We start from the raw sequence: 20,877 nt of genomic DNA, 5'->3' as shown, positions 1-20,877 counted from the left end.
TAAAAATTACAAAATACTGCTGAAAGAAATTAAAGAAGACATAAATAAATGGAGAGAAATACCAAGTTTATTTATTAAAATATTCATTTTTATTCATGTAAACTCTCTTCAAACTGATCTATAATTTCAATCCAGTCTAAATCAAAATCCCAAGAGGCATTTTTGTTATCATGTGTTCTAAAATTTATATGGAAATGTAATGAACCTAAAATAGCCAAAATACTTTTAAAAAGTTAACACTAGGGGTGACACTGGTTAACAAAATTATACAAGCTTCAGGTGCTCAATGCTACAACACATCATCTGTACACGGCATTGTGCGTTCACCACCCCAAGGCAAGTCTCCATCCATCACCATTTATCCTCCACCACTCCCGACCCCCAGCAAGCACCACAGTATTGTCCGTGTCCATGAGGTTCTTTTTCTTTTTTTCTTTTTGCTCAATCCCTCCACCCACCCAACCGCCCTCTTAGCTGTCAGCCTGCATTATGCTAAGGGAAAGATAAGTACCATGTGATTTTATTCATATGTGCAATCTAATGAACAAAATGAACTAACAAGCAACTTAAAGACAGACTCATAGAGAGCAAGAAGAACAAATTTCAAGGGCTTATATTATCTTTCAGAACTTATCCTAAATTGACAGTAATCAAGATTGTGTGACATTAATAAAGAAATACACAAATACATCAATGGAACGCAATAGAAAACCCAAAAATAGATCCATCCATGTATGGACAACTGGTTTTTAACAAGCAACCCAATTTTTAAAAGATTTAAACACTTTACCAAAAAGATATACTGATAGAAAATAGGCACATGAAAAAATCATTACTCAACATCAGTAGCCATTAGAGAATTAAAACAAAATAATAAAACCACAATAATATACCTCTTCATGCCTATTATCGATAGAATGACTAAATTTTTAAAAGACAGACCATACCAGGTATGTGGAGTAACTGAAACTCTCCTACCTCACAGGTGGGAAGGTAAAGTAGGGCTACCACTTTGAAAAGCAGCTTGGCAGTTTTTTTAAAAGTCAGTCATTCATTTGCTGTAAGACCCAACCATTCTACTTCTAGGTATATAATCAAGATAAATGTCCATACACATTGACACATACACAAATGTTCAAAACAGCTTTATTTGTAATAGTCTAAAACTGAAAACAACTCAAATGTCCACCAACAGATGAATGGATAACCAAAGTGTAGTATAGCTATGTAATGAAATAGTTCTCAGCAATAGAACAGAATGACCCATTCATACATGCACCAACCTGGATGAATCCCAAAATTACTATGCAAAGGGAAAGCAGCTAGAGAAGGAACACGGTATTTATATATTATGAACTAAAATAGTGACAGAAATTAGAACAGTTGTTGCCTTGGAATGGGGAGAATGTGGGGAAGGTTGAGAGGGGTTTATAAAAGACACAAGAAAACTTTTGGGTGTAATAAATATAATCTCTATCTTGATTTTATCTTAATTTTTTTAATAAGAGGATAGAGAGAGGTGGAGGGAGCAGGGAGTATCAACTCACAGTTGCTTCACTTTAGTTGTTCATTGATTGCTTGTCATATGTGCCTTAACTGGGCAAGCCTAGGCTTTGAACCGGCGACCTCAGCATTTCAAGTTGATGCTTTATCCACTGTACCACCACAAGTCAGGCTCTTGATTTTATCTTATTGTGACTTCACAATATGTACTTATTTCAAAACTTATCAAACATAAATTTTAATATTTATTTTATGCCAATTTTCTTTTATGCCCATTTGTTTTATGTCAGTTAGACCTCAGTACATCTTATTAAAAAGAGAACTTACCTGTGTTGCATGCTTTCAGTGTCTAGGATTGAAGAGAACATAATTCTACTTTATACTCTATTTTAGGTAGTACACAATTTCTAGATATTATGTATAAAAGAAGAATTATTTTGACATTATAGATATAAGTCCATAAATCACAATATCATGGTCTCTCCCTACATATAATAATGTCACAGAAAAACCCAGCATGAATCCAAAGGCTCTGATGCTAGTTCTGATCTTTCATAGCATAACTGGTTGGCCTCAGAAATCACCACAATCTCTCTAGGCATAGCTTCTGCATTTCAAAAATGAATCATTGGACTGAATAAAGGGAAATTATATTATACTGTGCTCAGAAAGTAAAAAGGAGGCTGGTTAAAAGACCCAAGCTAGCTGACCCCCAAAACCCCCTCTTTTGCTAAAACTGAATATCTGTGTCCCCCAGATTCACATGTTGAAGCCTTAATCCCCATTGTGGTATTTGAAAACAAGACCTTTGGAAGATAATTAAGTTTAGCTTAGATCATGAGGGGAGATCTCCCATGTTGGAATTAGTGCCCTTATAAGGAGAGAACGAGACCAGAGCTTGCTCTCTCTCCACCATGTGAGGATGCAGCAAGAAGGCAGCCATCTGCGACCCAGCAATAGAGTCCTCACCAGAATTGGACTATGCTGCACCCTCACCTTGGACTTCCCAGTTCCAGAACTGTGAGAAGGAAATATCTGTTGTTTATACACCTAGCCTATGGCACTTTGCTATACCAGCCAAGCCAATTAAGACATTCCTCCAACCAGAGTGGTTTGCTTCTGTCAGTTCTATGCAATTAAGTTTGTTCATATGACTTGTTTTGAAGAACTGATTTTCATGGATTTCAAAAGAAAATTTATAACTACTTGTAATAGATGATCTCTAAACTCACTTCAGGTGCCAAATCCAATGATCCTAACTGGTAAAATTAAATCAGCCAGACATTCATTATAATTCTTGCTCTCTCCCTTCCTCTCTCTCATAAAAAAAAAATTAAGGAACTCTCAAGAACGCTCCAGAAGTTTCCAACCAAACCCTTTCTGGTATTTTATTTTGATCCAGTGGAAGTGCTACTCTTCCTGGGTTTTCCAGCAGTGTGTTCTGAGGGTATGTGGGGGGAGGGGTGGTCACACACAGAGGGCAACGAGCTATAGAACAGGCACTTCCTGAGCCTCCCTGTGCAGGGCCCAGCTGCTGTCCCAATGGCTCCTCTAGTTACGTAGGCTCCTCTCCTCTCTCGTGGTGGTTCTCAAGGCCTCCAGAATTATTCATCAGTGACTCTAATTCAGAAAATTAGTCTCAGAAGCCTTTAGACAGCCATGAACTCCAATCTGCTGATTTGTGTGGGAGTCATGTTTTCCAAGAGACCCCATCTGCCTTGCAGCTCACAGCTCTTCCTACTAGTTTCTTCTTCTTCTTCCAATATTTGTACACTATGCCTGTGTTCTTTTTCATTCCCTTAACTGCAGTGACTCACATCCTTTCCCCCAAAACTTGGAGAATCAAAAACATGCTATAGTGGAAAAGAAAACTAGACTCTAATTCTAGTTTTGTATGTAATTTAAGGGGACATATGTCATCCTTCTGAGCCTTAGCTTTCTCATCTTAAAATGGAAAGGTTGGATTCATTTTTTCTAAAGTGTGTGACATACCTACAATTGCTGATATGGGACATGATGTTAGATTTCTTATGATATATACCTAATAAGTATGTATTTATTTTAATGCACAATAAATATATATATAATTGTTACATCAACGAGCTTAAGTTAAATTTCTTTAAACTGATTTTTTTGTTTTGTTTTATTCATTTTAAAGAGAGGAGAGAGAGAGAGAGAGAGAGAGAGAGAGAGAGACAAGGGGGGAGAAGCAGAAAGCATCAACTCCCATATGTGCCTTGACTAGGCAAACCAGGGGTTTCGAACTGGCAACCTCAGCATTCCAGGTCAACGCTTTACCCACTGTGCCACTGCAGGTCAGGCTAAGTTAAATTTTAATTGAATTAGTAGAGCATCTAATGGTAATAAGATTTTTTAACTGAATTGATTTAAAGAAAAATATTAAGCAGATTCAAGGAGTAACTGGATATGGGAAAAAATAGGAAAATGATCCATAACTGTGGTCTGGAAGCAGGGTTATATTTTGCCTCAATGTTTCATAAGAAAGCTACATTTCCAAGCTTCCTTGATGTCAGGTTTGAATCAAGTGCCTGAGTTCTGGCTAATGAAGTGTGAACATAAGTCATGTGTCACTTCTGGGAGAAGCCAATGTGCCCTCTTCATCTTCCTAGTCTCTCGCCACAGCAACTTTGGAAGTTGTGGCATTATCATGATATAGAAAAAGTTTAGGGCTTTGAATGATCAAAATGTCTGCCCACCTGAATAAAAAACAAACTTTTGTGTGTTAAGCCACATAAGATAGATTATCTTATCCTGACTAATACAAAGCATGATAAGATAATCATGTTCCATCTAACTCTAAAATTCTACATTCTCTTCTTCTTTGGTTTTAACCTATACTTTTTTTTTTTTCTGGCCCTCTAACTTCAAACAAGTTTCTTCTAAACTAATTCGCCTATGTTTTGCTCTCCCAACTATCTCTGTTTTTAGAAGTGGCATTTATTTTTAATGATGGCTGTAGGGCTGAACGACATAGAACCCTCCTCACATCCAAGGAAGACATAACAATTAGTGTGGTTGCCTTTCTGAATAACCTTTGATGACCATCAGCTCTTTCAGACTACTCATACATAAAGATGACACTTTCTGCAGGGCCTTGTTCACTATTGACATCACCACTTCCGGTGGTTATGAGCCTGTCTCCTTGCCTTGTGAAAGCTACTTCTACTGTTATGTGTCAAACTAGCCAGCTTTGAGCTATTGGTTCCCATAGTCCACCAGCAAGATAGATTGTTGGAAGTTGTGTTGTAGAAGGCTCATCTATCAGCCCTGATCACAGTATACACCCTTATCAAGCCCCAACAGCTAGAGGACCCTGCTTTCTTTAGCTAGACGATGCCCGAATCATCCTGGAGAAAGCCATCAAGGTGAGCTTCAAACAGATGACCTGGCAAATGTGTGGTGTGAGTGTGACGAGCTGAAGCTTCCACATGAGAATTATGACCAGGTCTTGTGGCTGGCTGCTGTAGAAGGTGACAACACTGCCCACCAGCTGAGGTAAGTACTTTAACACCTCAGAGTCCATGCAGAACCATATGTAAGTCACTTAAGGTGTAGTCGGTGCTCACAGACCTGGAGAAGAGCCTTGGCACCTTGCAGTCCACCAAGGCTGTGTATGACAGCATTGTGGACCTGCAGGTCGCCACTCCCAGATTGTCACTGACTGACTACGCCATGTTCCTGGAGGAGCACAAGTACTACGAAGAGAGTTTCAAGGCATACAAGGTTGGCACCTCGCTGTTCAAGTAGTCCAAAGTGTCCGGATTTACCTGTCCAAATTCATCGCCCGCTAGAGGGCAGCAAGCTGGAGCGGGCGCGGTCTCTGTGCAGCCGCTGATGGCAGAAGCGCAAAGACCTGGACCCGCTGTATGCATAGCGGGAGGAGGAGTCGGGTGTGGAGGTGTGGCCCGGCAGGCATTCTGCGGCGGCGTACAAGTGCGCCACCTGCGCAGTGGAGTCCGCCCAGCAGTACGACAGGTGCAGTGATTACGTTAACCGATGGCGGACATCCGTGGAGTCTTCCGTTACCGCGGTATCTACCAGAATGCCGTAGAGATACTGTCAGACAAGAACGCCCGGGAGATGCGCCTGCGGTTTTCGGACTTAGGGTGTAAACTGCGGGCGGGGGGGGGGACCACACCTGAGCTATCTATTATATCTCCTGTTCCTGGATCGGCCAACCCGAATGTCTGGACCTGCTAGCACATGTGGAAGGACTTCAAGGTCCAAAGATGCAGATCTGCCGAAACCTGCAGGCCACGTACAACACACAAGTCAACTTCATGGCCCTGCAGAAGCTCACGGTGTCGGGCAGCACCATGGGCACCGTGGCCGACCTAGCCCAGGGGCAGAGTGGCATAGATGACGTGAAGCTGCTGGAGCAGTGGGCTGGGCAGCTGGCGGCGGAGGCCAGTGAGTCCAGCCTCCGCGCGTCTAGAGAAGGAGGAGCGATGCATCCTGGGCGGAGCTGGCTAAGCTGAACCTGCAGGACAAACCAGAGGAGGTGGAGCAGGACGAGGATGGCGAGGATGGCGAGGATGGCGAGGATGGCGAGGATGGCGAGGATGGCGAGGATGGCGAGGATGGCGAGGATGAGGACCAGGACTAGAGGAATCTACAGCGCAGTCAGGTACAGCTGAAGCAGCAGAGTGTGCTCACCACAGGTGTTGGAGCCTGAAGGAGGACGGACACTCCACCTGTCCTCCCTTGCAATGAAGCCTGTGTTTGTATGACAAAAATAAAATCAGTTTTGGCCTGACCTGTGGTGGCGCAGTGGGATAAAGCGTCGACCTGGAACACTGAGGTCGCCGGTTCGAAACCTTGGGCTTGCCCGGTCAAAGCACATATGGGAGTCGAAGCTTCCTGCTCCTCCCCCTTCTCTCTCTCTCTGTCTCTCTCTCTCTCTCACTCCTCTCTCTCTAAAAAATCAATAAATAAAATATTTTAAAAAAAGAATAAAGTCAATTTTAAAAAACACAAATATATCTAAGGTATAAAAAATGTCATTCAAACTCAATGTTCACTAATGATCACTTATGTCTTGGCTTCTAATACCATTCCCCAATAGAAGAAACCAAGGATCCTCCTTGGAGAAATGGTTGATTCTAAGACTTGAGAAGAAAATACACAAAATAAATTTAGAGAATCTTGTAATACCAGAAAGTAAAAAGGTGCAAAAAATAAAATCACTATATAATGAAAATACAAATATATTGTTATTAATAAGCATATCTATTTCTGAACTGACTCCTTTTGGATGAGCAAGTTCAGTTATTTTAAGGATTCATATTTTGGTAGTCACTAGTTACTTATTAGTAATTATGTTTATTTAAATCAATATTTTTTGAAGCCAATTCCCCCAAATTTTTATTTGTCAAGACATTAGTCTCTCCTAGAAGACACTGAGAAATAATGAAACTACATTTTAAAATACAGAATCCTTACTCTTTCACAGTTTTTAATACAAGTAAATTGGAATCACTGATATTTCCCTACTGAGCCTTTGAGGAGTTGATGAGTATTTTTGATGAAAATACTGGCCGTACTTATATCCCTTTATTCTAAATATAAAAAATAAAAAGACTAATTTTAATGACGTTTAAAAAATAAAATCACAATGATACAGGGACACAGGAGTTAAATGAAAGAGCTCCCAATGGCCAATGTTGAAACAGTTTAAGCAATGAAATAAAGTAGTATTGTATTATAACTCAAAATATATAATAAATATCCACAAGTCTATACTGATGTAAATAAGTTATTGAATCAATAAATAAAGGGAGAAGAAACAGATCTCCCATGAAGAATAATTCCAAATAATTTATTACATATGCCATCATCAAAGAGGTAGACCATAACTCCCAACTCCTAATTTGCGGGCTGCACATAGTACTTTCTTCCAGAAAGGACAGCATTAAAAAAGGATTGGGTTAAAATAAATAAATAAATAAAAATAAATAAATAAAAATAGATCGGTTGATGATTGATTTTTTATTATTTATTTATTCACTTTAGAGAGAGAGTGAGAATGAGAGAAAGAGAGAAAGGGGGGAGGAGCAGGAAGCATCAACTCCCATATGTGCCTCAACCAGACAAGTGCAGGGTTTCGAACTGGCGACCTCAGTGTTCCAGGTTGATGCTTTATCCACTGCGCCACCACAGGTCGGGGTGACACTAGAATCCATGTAAACACAAAAAATTAAAATCAGTTAAAAAAAGAGAAAAAGAAGGGATTGGGTGAGGAATAACTTTACATTGGAGTAATAATAAAAATTACGTCAGCTAGGTGATCAAGGTCAACATCAACAATAATGAACCATGTTGATGGTGTGTACCCTTGATATGATATAATAAGATATGGCACTTGACATGTCTGGTCTTCTTCCCAAAAACTCCAGTCTAATCAGGAGAAAAACATGAGAAAAATGTTAATAGAGGGAGAACTTACAAAACACATTACCAGCTCCAACATGTCAAAGTGAAGTTCCAAAAGAGAAAAACAAGGGAATTGATGAGTAATAAAAGTGAAAGACAGGCAGTCTGCGTAATTTCCAGAATTAAAGATGCAACTTCTTAGAGTTCAATAAGTACCAAATAGAAAAAAACTCACACATTAAGACAAACTGTGGGCAAAGAGAAAAACCTCAAAACTGCCAGACAGGGAAAAAACCTAATCATCTATAAAGCAACTTAAGTTAGACTGGAAACTAACTACTCAGTCAGAAGATAGTATAATAATATCTTCAAAATTGTGAGAGGAAATAATTTCAAACTTAAAATTTTTCCCTGAAAATCTATTCTTGGAAATGAAAATGAAATACAGGTATTTGGATAAATGAAAACCAAAAAAGTTTACTATTCTAATATCCTACTAAATGAGCATCTAAAGGATATACTTTCATAGGAACTAAATGATCCAAAAGGGTCTCAAATATAACAAAGAATTGTAACTTAAAAAATGAATAAAACTATGGTAAGTCTAAACTAATTTTGAAAGCATAAAAAAGTAGCCTGAATAGGCAGTGGCGCAGTGGATAGAGTGTCACATCCTAGAACACAAAGAATCCAGGTTTGAAACCCCAAGGTCACCAGCTTCAGTCCAGGCTCATGCAGTTTGAGTGTAGGCTTACCAGCTTGAGTGCAGGGTCGCTGGCTTGAGCATAGGATCATACACATGATCCCATGGTCCCTAACTGGAACCCAAAGGTTGATGGCTTGAGCCCAAGGTTGCTGGCTTGAACAAGGGGTCACTGGCTCAGCTAGAGATCCCTGGTCAAGGCACATATGAGGAAGTAATCAATGAACAACTGAGGTGCCACAACAAAGAATTGATGATTCTCATCCCTCTCTCTTCCTGTTGGTCTGTCCCTCTCTCTGTCTCTCTTGCTAAAAAAAAAAAAAAAAAAAATGGCCTGACCTGTGGTGGTGCAGTGGATAAAGCATTGACCTGGAAATGCTGAGGTCGCCGGTTCGAAACCCTGGGCTTGCCTGGTCAAGGCACATATGGGAGTTGATGCTTCCAGCTCCTCCCCCCTTCTCTCTCTCTCTGTCTCTCTCTCCTCTCTCTCCCTCTCTGTCTCTCTCTCTCCCTCTCTCTGTCCTCTCTAAAAATGAGTAAATAAAATAAAATTTAAAAAAAAAGGAAGAAAACATAAAAAAGTAATACCTACTTCATGAAGTATGAAAAACAGAGGTAAGACACTAGACACAGTTACAGGTAAGTGAAAGAAGAGTAGTTTGAATTTACATATGCCAAAATCCTCATACTATTTGGGAGTTGAATAAAAATATTCACTCAACTTAGACTTTGTTAAGTGTACATCTTTAAGTTCCAATGACTAAAGTTGTAATGACTAAAACAATAGATAATAGAATATATTTATCACAAAAAAATAAAGGAGAAAAACATAGAAGTAAAAAAATGAAACGTGGAACAAAAATCTCAACCAATTTAAAGAAAGTCAAGAGAAAAAAATAAATTGTATAAGTAGGACAAACAGAACACACAAACTAAAATGGCATCAATAAGTCAATTATTATGTTAATATGGGACAAGTAGGAATCTTAAATTCCTCCAATGAATAGTCCTGCCATCTTGTTCACCTCCTTCTTTAATGTTAGTCAGTTGTCTCTGGTCAAATTTGTTACTTGGGCCTGCACAAACACCTTAGCATAAAATATACTGCATAATATATTAATCATACAATAATTATTGTATGACATTATATAAATAACACAGTATGATCTATATCATATTATATCATCCATTTCCTTGTTTTTCTCTTTTGGAACTTTAATTAGACATGTTGGAGCGGGTTATGTGTTTTGTAAAATCTCCCTCTATTAAAATTTTTCTGATGTTTTTCTCCTGATTAGACTGGAGTTATGAGTTTTTTGGGAGGAAGACCACAGAGGTGGTATTAAATCCACTGTCCATTGTTGGCTATTTAAATTCTCATTAATCAGTGCTTCTAGAAGAAAGCCCTGATATGAACAGTAAAAATGAAACATATCAAACTTAAATGCGCATCCATATTTCAGCATTTTCACCAGCCTAAGACTACAAAATAAAGATACACTGTTTATATCCAAACTATAATTATACAAATCCCACTGGCCTATTTTAGGAAAAGAGCCTCTTTAGAGTATCTCCTGGTTATTTCTAAGAGTTCTCAGAGTACTGCTTCATACATACTCTGAAGAAAGAGCCCTGGTTTCCTTCCATTCCAGCCTTCCTTTTTTAACTGTTTTTACTTATTTAGTGGGGTGACATTGATTAATAAAATTATACAGTTTTCAGGTGTAAATTCTATAATACATTATCTGTTTATTGTATTGTGTGTTTACGACACCAAGTCAATTCTCCCTTTATCACAATCACTCCCCCCTTCCCCTCCTCCCTTAACCCCAATTCCTTTCCCTCTTGTAATCCCCACACTGTTGTCTGTGTCTATTTTTATTTTTGCTTAATCCCTTTACCTTTTTCACCCAGTTTCCCAAACTGACCCAGTCCCCCAGACTGACCACTGGCAGTCTGTTCTCTGTGTCTATGAGTTTGTTTGTATTTTGTTTATTTCTTTGTTTTGTTCATTAGATTCCACATATAAATTAAATCATATAGTACTCGTCTTTCTCTGACTGTCTTAATTCACTTAGCCTAATAATCTCCAGATCTATCCATGCTGTTGCAAAAGGTAAGATTTCCTCCTTTTTTAAAAAAAAAAAAAAATTATGTGAGATATAGGGGAAGCAGAGACAGACTCCCGCATGCACCCTGACCAAAATCCACCCGGCAAGCCCACTAGGGGGCGATCCTCTGCCCTTCTGGGGCTGCTGCTCCGTTGCTTGCAACCAAGCCATTTTAGCACCTAAGATGGAGGTCATGGAGCCAGCCTCAGCACCAGGGGACAACTCACCCAAACCAATCAAACCATGGCTATAGGAGAGGGAGCAGAAGAGAGAAAGAGAGAGAGAGAGAGAGAGAGAGAAGAGGGATGGGTGGAAAAGCAGATGATCCCTTCTTCTGTGTGCCCTGACCAGGAGTTGAACCCGGGACTTCCACACGCCAGGCCAACACTCTACTGCTAAACCAACTGGCCAGGACCAGATTTCCTCCTTTTTTATGGCCAAGCAATATTCCATTATGTAAATATACCACAGCTTTTTTTTTTTTTTTTTTTAGGTGAGAGGAGAGGAGATAGTAAAACAGATCCCTGCATGTGCCCCAACCAAGATCCACCCACCAACCCCTGTCTGGGGTGGATGCCTGAGTACCAAGCCATGTTGAGCTTCTGAGCCTGACACACTGGACCAACTGAGCCACCCTTAGCACCTGGGGCCACTCTGAACCAATCAAGCCATTGGCTGCAAGAGGGGAAGAGGGAGAGGGGGGGAGACAGAAGGGAAGAGAAGCAGATGGTCGCTTCTCCTGTGTGCCCTGACCAGGAGTCAAACCCAGCATGTCTATATGCCAGGCCAACACTCTATCCACTGAGATACCGTCCAGGGCTGCCACAGCTTTTTTTTTTTATTCACTCATCTACTGATGAACACTTGGGCTGCTTCCAAATCCTGGTTATTGCCATTGTAACAATGCTGCAATAAACATAGGAGTGCATATAGTCTTTGAAATTAGTGTTTCGGAATATATATATATATTCCCAGAAGTGGAATTGCTCACTTCAGCCTTGTTAGCATTTCAATTTGTTTCTGCTGTGGATGACTTTATGCACACAGTCACTTCAGTGAACACTGCCATCCGTTGCCAGTGAACTGCCAATGATCCTCATCCTCCTAATCTCACTTCAGGAAGTGCACAGTCCTCTCCCTAATTCCCCACATTTATATTGAAACCAGTTTGTGGCTTTCAACAATATTTCACCTAAGTCTTAAAGAATGATGTACCTACAACACAATGTATAAAACATCTAGTCATTTGCAAAGAAGAAATACAAATAGCCAACAGGTATATGAAAAAATGCTCAACATCATTAATCATCAGGGAAATGTAAATCAAAACCACAATGAGTTACTACCTCATACCTGTTAAGATGACTATTATCAAAAAATAAAAGCCCTGGCCGGTTGGCTCAGCGGTAGAGCGTCGGCCTGGCGTGCGGGGGACCCAGGTTCGATTCCCAGCCAGGGCACATAGGAGAAGCGCCCATTTGCTTCTCCACCCCCACCCCCTCCTTCCTCTCTGTCTCTCTTTTCCCCTCCCGCAGCCAAGGCTCCATTGGAGCAAAGATGGCCCGGGTGCTGGGGATGGCTCCTTGGCCTCTGCCCCAGGCGCTAGAGTGGCTCTGGTCGCGGCAGAGCGACACCCCAGAGGGGCAGAGCATTGCCCCCTGGTGGGCAGAATGTTGCCCCTGGTTGGTGTGCCGGGTGGATCCCGGTCGGGCGCATGCGGGAGTCTGTCTGACTGTCTCTCCCCGTTTCCAGCTTCAGAAAAATACAAAAAAATAAATAAATAAATAAATAAATAAAAGATATTAAGTGTTGGTAAGGATGTAAAGAAATTAGACCCCTTGGTGGGAATGTAAAATGGTGTCACCTACTATTAAAAACAGTAGGCCCTGGCTGGTTGGCTCAGTGGTAGAGCATCGGCCTGGCGTGCAGGAGTCCCGGGTTCCTGGCCAGGGCACACAGGAGAAGTGCCCATCTGCTTCTCCACCCCTCCCCCTCTCCTTCCTCTCTGTCTCTCTCTTCCCCTCCCGCAGCCAAGGCTCCATTGGAGCAAAGTTGGCCTGGGTGCTGAGGATGGCTCTGTGGCCTCTGCCTCAGGTGCTAGAATGGCTCTGGTTGCGACAGAGCAACGCCCCAGATGGGCGGAGCATCGTCCCCCAGTGGGAATGCCAGGTGGATCCCGGTTGGGCACATGCGGGAGTCTGTCTGACTGCTTCCCCATTTCCAACTTCAGAAAGAAAAAAAAAACAGTATAGGGTTTCCTCAAAGAAATTTAAAATAGAACTGCCACATAATCCAGCAATTCCATTACTGAGTATATGTCCAAAAGAATTGAAATCAAGACTCAAAAAGATATTAGCACACTCCCATGTTCATTGTGGCACTATTCACAATAAAAAACCTAAATAACTATTGATAGGTGAGTGGATAAAAAAAAATGTGGTATAGACATACAATGGAATGTCATTCAGCCTTAAAAAAAGAAGAAGGAGGAGGAGGAGGAAGAGAAGGAGGAGGAAATCCTGCAATATGTGATGGATGAAACTTGAGGACATTGTGCTAGGTGAAATAAGCCAATTACAGCAGCATAGATACTGAATGAGTTCACTTATATAGGTATATAAAATAGTCAAAGTCATAGAACTAAAGAATAAAGTGTTAGTTGCTAGGGGCTGAGAAGAGGGGAAAAGGGAGAATTGATAATCAATGGGTATAAAATTTCAGGTATAAGAGGTGAGTAACTTCTAGAGAGCTGCTGTGCAACATTGTGCCTATAGGTAACAATATTATATCCTATGCTTAAAAATCAGTTGAGAGAAGAGATCTCACATTAAGTATTCTTATCATAATAAAATTTTTAAAAACAGCCCAGTCATGGAACCCAAGAAGCTAAACTCAGTCTAAAACCCCAGGTCTCCATGTGGTTTGGTCAAGCTCAACACCCCCTAATAAAAATCGTCAAGCCTTTCTACCCTACAAACCCATGTCTAACTAAATCCTAACTCTTCTAATGTATGATTCACTTTCTCATCCCTGCATGATTGATAGCAGAGTCATGGATATCCTTGAGAAAGATTCTACTCCATACTTGGTAAGGGTGTGTCTCAACTTCTGAGACAAAAGAAATTAATGATAATATTCTGAAATTTTGTTTCCTAATGTCTGAATTATTCTGTCTCAAAAAAAAATGCCACGTGTGGCCCAGGCCAGTTGGCTCAGTGGTAGAGCATCAGCCTGGTGTGTGAAAGTCACAATTTGATTCCCGGCCAAGGCACATAGGAAAGGCACTCATCTGCTCCACCCTTTTCCCCTCTTCTTTCTATCTCTCTCTTCCCCTCCCACAGCCAAGGCTCCATTGGCGCAAAGTTGGCCCAGGCACTGAAGATGAGTGTATAGCCTCCACCTCAGGCACTATAATGGCTCCAGTTGCAACGGAGCAATGCCCCAGATGGGCAGAACATCGCCCCTTGGTGGCATGCCGGGTGGATCTGGTCAGGCGCATACAGGAGTCTGTCTGTTTCCCTGCTTCTCACTTCAGAAAAATAAAAAAAAATAAAAATGCCGTGTGTGAATTATCAATGGCTCAACCCATGTATTGCTGTGCCAAATAGACTTCACATATTTCTTCACATATAAGCAAAGAGAGGAGCCTATATGTTTATGTGATAAAAGTCCAGTTCTCCAGTTTGCTATGAAGAAGTGCTATATCAGAGATTTTCAACTGGTGTGCCATGGCACAAGGGTGGAAAATGTTTAGAACATGCAATACTTGACTATTTAGTCAGGGGCACTGACCTCTTTTCCCTGAGATTGTCAAATTAAAAACAAAAAAGTGCAACAGTAAACATTACAATAATCATTTGGTGTAAATGAATCAAAATTATACCTATATTTTATAAGAAAAGCCAAAAACATATTTTTTGGTGTGCCAAAGAATTTTAGTAATTAGTTTATGTGTGCCATGCAATGAAAAAGGTTGAAAATCACTGTTTTAAACTCTTTGCCAATTGCATCCATCAAGGAAAAGGAGAAAGAGAGAATGGAGGTCTATCTACTTCTTAACAGCCTCAGCCTGAAAGTTCCATACATCACTTCCACTTACATATTTTTAACAAAAGCCAATCACATTGTCACAATTAATTGTAAGGAAGGCTAGGAAATATAGTCTAGCTTTGTGCTCAGGAAAGAAAGAGGAAACAGCTCATAAACAGCTAGCTGAGTTTTTCACAAATACTCAAAGAAAAATCAGTTTCTGTCCATAAGACAACCTCCATTGAGATTTCAAGGGAGGAATTATTTAATTCTGCTGGTATACAATTGTGCCAGCACACACAATTTACTTAAATTATTTTACAACTCAGTTTAAAGCAAGTACATTTACATGAATTCATTGCATTCAGAGCTCCCCAAAGAGTAGGTAGGGAGATCCATGATTTAAATCCACATGACTAAAAGCAAAATAATCTCTCCCAAGACAAAGAAAAAGGTTTCCTTCAAGGCTAATTTCTGCTTCTCACGCTATAAACCAAAACTGAATTCAACTTCAAAATAACAGTGTTCTACGCTCAAAAATTTCAGACCCAGACTCCACTGGCTCCCTGTTAGAATAAAATTATAAAGTTTTTGGGACTTCTTCATCTTCATACATGACATGATAACTCACACAATACATTTGACAAACCAGGCTGTCAATAATGTTTGTGGAATTGAACTGATTTGATGTCACAGAGCTTCCTGACAGGCATTTTTGAAGTAGAGAATGTTAGATTTGGGGAGATGTGCTGTGGCTGCCAGAGTGTAACTATTGAAGGAGCAGGAACAGGGAGGTGCTGATAGGGCCCCTGTGAGGCTGAGAACTAAGAAGATCAGCACAAAGGAGGACAAACATCTGCATTCTATTGGTCAGAAACCCTTATCAGAAGTTTATGTTTGAAATTTGCCACTAAGCTAAACCCTGCCCCTGTTGGTATGCTATGTGTGACCTCCCTAGCGAATAGCTAACTGCCACAACTGCTTCTGTATAATGCTTGCTCACTTAGGATATATAAGGACGCGCCAGGCGCGACTCTCGTTTGCAGCTCCTTGTGAGTACGGTGTCTCCGGACATCTTGGGAGTTCGCCCCTGCGCAGGTTAAACTTAGCCAATAAAGTATGATCTAATCTCCTAAAAGTCTCCGACGTTTGTTCTCATACCCGGTGGATGCAACAGAGAACAAACCTGAAACGATGACTACAACATATTTCTGATTACCATTGTTTTTTTAAAAAGTAAATTTAAACCTATAGCATGAAAAAAAATTATAACAAACTAGGAATACAAGAGAATTCCCTTACACTAATACAGAACATCTACTAAAGAGACATCAAACAATACTTAATGGCAAAACAATAGAAGTATTCCTAGTCTAATTAATAATTAATTTTATTAACCAATGTCACCCCAATAAATTCAGTAAAAAATTTCAAGAAACAAATCAAAAGAAGACATAAGAGCCTGACCAGGTGGTGGCGCAGTGGATAGAGCATTGGACTGGGATGTAGAGGACCCAGGTTCAAGACCCCGATGTCACCAGTTTGAGTGTGGGCTCATCTGGTTTGAGCAAGGCTCACCAGCTTGAACCCAAGGTTGCTGGCTTAAGCAAGGGATCACTCGTTCTGCTACAACCCCCTGGCTTGAGCAAGGGGTCACTCAGTCTGCTGTAGCCCCCCAGTCAAGGCACATATGAGAAAGCAATTACTGAGAAACTAAGGAGCCGCAACAAAGAATCGATGCTTCAAGAATTGATGCTTCTCATCTCTCTCCCTTCCACTCTGTCTGTTCCTCTCTCTGTCTCTGTCACAAAATAAATAAATTAATTTAAAAAAAAGAAGAAGACATAAGATATAAATGACTGCCACACCTGGCTTTTTTTTTTCTTCAGCATTTTATTAGACTATCTATACATTCCAACAAAACAAGAAAAGAAAGAAGAAATAGTAGTAGGAAAAAATAGTAGAAAAAGAAGAAACAAAATTCTTAGTATTAATAAATGTAGATCTCTAGATAGACAATACAGTATACAGAAAATTAGCAATGTTTTCATGTGCTAACAATAATCAATTGGAAAACGTAAGATTATATTTTCTAAAAATTTTATTCACTGCAGAAGTAAAAAAATTCTAAGTATATATCTAACCAAATATGTTCAAGATATTTGTATGGAATATTTTAATAAGGGAATAAGACAAGGTCTAAATAAATGAAAAATATACCATTTTGTGAAGAACATTATCACAAAAATGGTAATTCTCTCAATACAATATTAACCTATAATTTCAATACAATCAAAATCCTAAGAGCATTATTATAAAGCTGATTCTGAATTTTATATAGAAAGATAAAAAGCTAAAACGAGTAAGACAATTTTGAATTGAAGAAGAAATGAAGGAGCCATAATGTCTCACTAACTGTCAAGACTTATTATAAATCTTTAATGAATAAATTGTGGTATTTGCAACAATAAATAAACAGGTTAATGGAACAGAATAGAGAGCCAAGGAAAATATCCACATATATGAGGAAATGTAATATTTGGCAAAGGGTGAAATGATAGATCATTAAATAAACAGTACAAGAAAATTTTTTATCCACATGGAAAACTGTAAAGTGAATTATCTCCATCATGCTTAAAATTATATTCCTGATGGATTAAAGACCTAAATAAGAATATCAAAGTTTTAACTCTTTTAGAAGAAATATTAGAGAACATAGCAAAGTTTTTACAAATAAGATAAGAAAAAGATAAGCCTTTTAAAAAGATTAATTCATTGAACTTCATTAAAATTTTAAATTTCTACTACTCAGCCATAAAATGGAAGGAAATCTTACCTTTTATGACAGCATGGAATGGACCTGGAGAGCATTATGCTAAGTGAAGTAAGCCAGTCAGAGAAAGACAAGTATCATCTGATTTTACTTATATGTGGAATCTAATGAACAAAATAAGCTCACAAACAAAACAGAAACTAACTCAGACATGGAGAGGAGATGGGGGTTGGAGAGCTGGGTGAAAAAGGTGACAGAATTAAGTAAATTTAAAAAAAACTCACAGACACAGACAACAGTATGGGGATTACAAGGGAGAAGGGGGGTTGGAGGGAGGTAGATGAAGGTAAAGGGGGGATAAATGGTGATGGAAGGAGACTTGATATGGTTTGGTGAACACACAATACAATATACCAATAATATATTATAGAGCTGTACACCTGAAACAATAAATATACAAAAAGACTTTATGTATTGATTTTATGGGCAGGGGGCACAAAATAAGAAGTATCAACTCATAGTTGCTTCTTTTTTAGTTGTTCATTGATTGCTGTCGCATGTGCCTTGACAGGGCAAGCCCAGAGCTTCGAACCAGCTACCTCAGCTTTCTTGGTCAACTCTCTATCCACTACACCACAATAGGTTAGGCTGAAACTATATATAATTTTATTAAGCAATGTCACCCAAATAAACTCAATTTAAAATTTTTTTTCTTAAATTTTGACAGAGAGACAGACAGAGAGAGAGAGTCATAGAGAGGACAGACAGACAGGAAGGAAGAGAGATGAGAAGCACCAATTCTTCGTTGTGGCGTCTTAGTTGTTTGTCGATTGTTTATTCATTGATTGCTTTCTCATGTGTGCCTTGACCAAGGGGTACAGCAGAGTGAGTGACCCCTTGCTTAAGCCAGCAACCTTGGACTTCAAGCCAACAACCTTTGGGCTCAAGCCAGTGACCATTGGGTCATATTTATGATCCCATGCTCAAACCAGCTACCCTGCGCTAAGTTGATGAGCCTGCACTAAAGCCAGCAAACTTGGGGTTTTGAATCTGGATGTCCTCCACATCCCAGGCCAACACTCTATCCACTGCCTGGTCAGGCTAAAAAAAAAAAGTTTTTTTAATTTTTATATTTAAGAAGATATCACAAAAAAAAAAAAAAAAAGACAAACAACACACTGGAAAAAAGTACTTGCACCATATGTAACAAATAAAGAACAGGTGCCCAGAATATATAAACAATGTTGACACATCATTTTAAAAAAAATCTCAGTAGAAAATTGAACAAGCATATGACTAGGTGATTTATACAGGAGAAAAGCCAAATGTAATAAAACATGTAAAAATATTAACTACAGCAGTAGCAAAAGAGATGAAAATTAAAACTGTGAGATACCATTTCCCCTCGTAAAACTGGTAAACATTTTTAAGTTTGATAATTCCGAGGATATATAAGAATGGCGAAAGCAGGAGCTCTCATATGTGCTAGTGGGAGGGAAAATTGGTACAATTGAGCAATATCTGATAAAACTGAAGAAAAAAAATTTTTATTCCCCTATGTACTCTATGAAGGATATATACAGATGTTAACTACTTCTGAGAGCAAAAGTAAATTGGGGGAAAAAAACTATGTATTATCTTTGGGGAATAGAAAAATAAATTATACAATTGAATACTACCTTATAATTATTTTAGGTCATAATTAACATGTATATTAACTATTAACATGGATAAAACTAAAAGCCATAAATTTAAATTAAACATTTATTAAATCTAGTGGTAAAAATATGATTTTTGTCTAACGTTTGTGTATGCATGAAATATTTTGTAATTTAAAAATAGTAACAAATTACTATTTTATACATTATCAGTTAGAATTGGCTGGATCCAGGAATTTTCTAAGTGATTTTTCTCTTATGAATTAGCCAGGGTGAACAGCAGCATCAACATTTCACAAAAATTGATCAATCAATAAACTACTTCATCAAGTTTCTACTGATACCATTTTTGTTCAACATTAGGATGTATCATTGAGTAAAGTAGTGTTTATTAAATGTTAAAATAAAAGAAAACTATTTTGCCTAAATGGTGAGAGGGTCACCCTCCTTTCAACATGTTATGAAGAGACAACCCACACATAATTAGGTTTTAGGTCAAATCTCTGTCACTAATGAGTCCTGCCCATTTGGGAAAGTTACATTTCCTTTCTGACTCTTAGTATCATCTTCTATGTAATGAAAGTTTGGACTAGGGGTTTCCTGAGTGGACTAATACTCATAACCCAGAGATCTACAATTTGACATGAGAATAAAAAAGCAAGCTTAAGTTCAATCATCCTAAACCTAAGGGAAAAAACAAAAGCTTGTTTGATATACTAATAATTCCTGAAGAAGAGAACAGCTGCTAATTAAGTGAATAATTTAGGTAATTAAAATAAGAATTTAAGCCTCATCATAAATATAAAATATAATGTATTCATTTCCTGATTTTTGAAGGTCAGTGGCTGATTGAGGAACTTAAGCAGCTAAATTTAGAATATTTGCAAATATCTAACTTTCAAAAACCTAAACTCTTTTTGAAGTCAGACTTTGCTACAGGCAAACTAAACATAGCTTCAGTTTAACTTCAAGAAGTGTTCATAACAACTGATTACCCCGATCCTTTCATTTTTCCTCTCCCAATGGCAAAATGCAAAAGTTTTAAATGCCTCTATAATTATAGTTATATAGACGATAATCTCTAAAATTGCAACATACTATTTGGTGTTCCTAACCTATGGGCTCTTTAAAGAGCTACATTAAAAGACGCCATCAGAAAAGTGGAATCAAACACCAGATTCCAGGTGTTTGAGAGGCAATGCAGAGGTATCTTAGTGCTCCTTTTTTAGTTCTAAATGAAAATGATTTTCATAAAAGCTATTTTCTAACATATACAGAAAACCTGGTCATTTGTCTAAGATTATGTTGTAAATAATATGAAAGGAAGAAAGTTTTCAACTTTGAACTGACAATTGAATATGAGAATAAACTGTTCTGATAATCCTGGTACAGTAGTCCCTTATCTATTGCAGGGGCTAGATTCCAGAACCCCCCACAATAGGCAAAAATCCACAAAGTAGCTACCTTATATTTATTTTATTATTTATATATACTTTAAGGCTTTATAAACCCTCCCCACACTCTTATAAACCTTTCCCACACTGTTATTAATCTTTCCCACACTTACCTTGCTTATTTTACCACAAAAATTAAAATAAATATATAAAACTACCTATATACTGCAAAATCCTGTGATATAGCAAAAAATCTGCAATACAAAATTAAATATATACAATTTACAAATCAGCAATACAGTGAGACCATGAA

At 38.7% G+C, this 20,877-nt stretch overlaps 1 pseudogene; it reads left to right on the top strand.

Moving 5' to 3' along the window:
- Window positions 1-917: 917 nt before the first annotated feature.
- Window positions 918-6,401, top strand: LOC136377104 (pre-mRNA-splicing factor SYF1 pseudogene; annotated as a pseudogene).
- The last annotated feature ends 14,476 nt before the right edge of the window (window positions 6,402-20,877 follow it).

Source organism: Saccopteryx leptura, chromosome 6 (genome assembly GCF_036850995.1).
Source record: "Saccopteryx leptura isolate mSacLep1 chromosome 6, mSacLep1_pri_phased_curated, whole genome shotgun sequence".
Lineage (NCBI taxonomy): Eukaryota > Metazoa > Chordata > Mammalia > Chiroptera > Emballonuridae > Saccopteryx > Saccopteryx leptura.
Note: the sequence above shows the minus strand (reverse complement) of the source record. Positions and strands in the feature narration are given on the sequence as shown.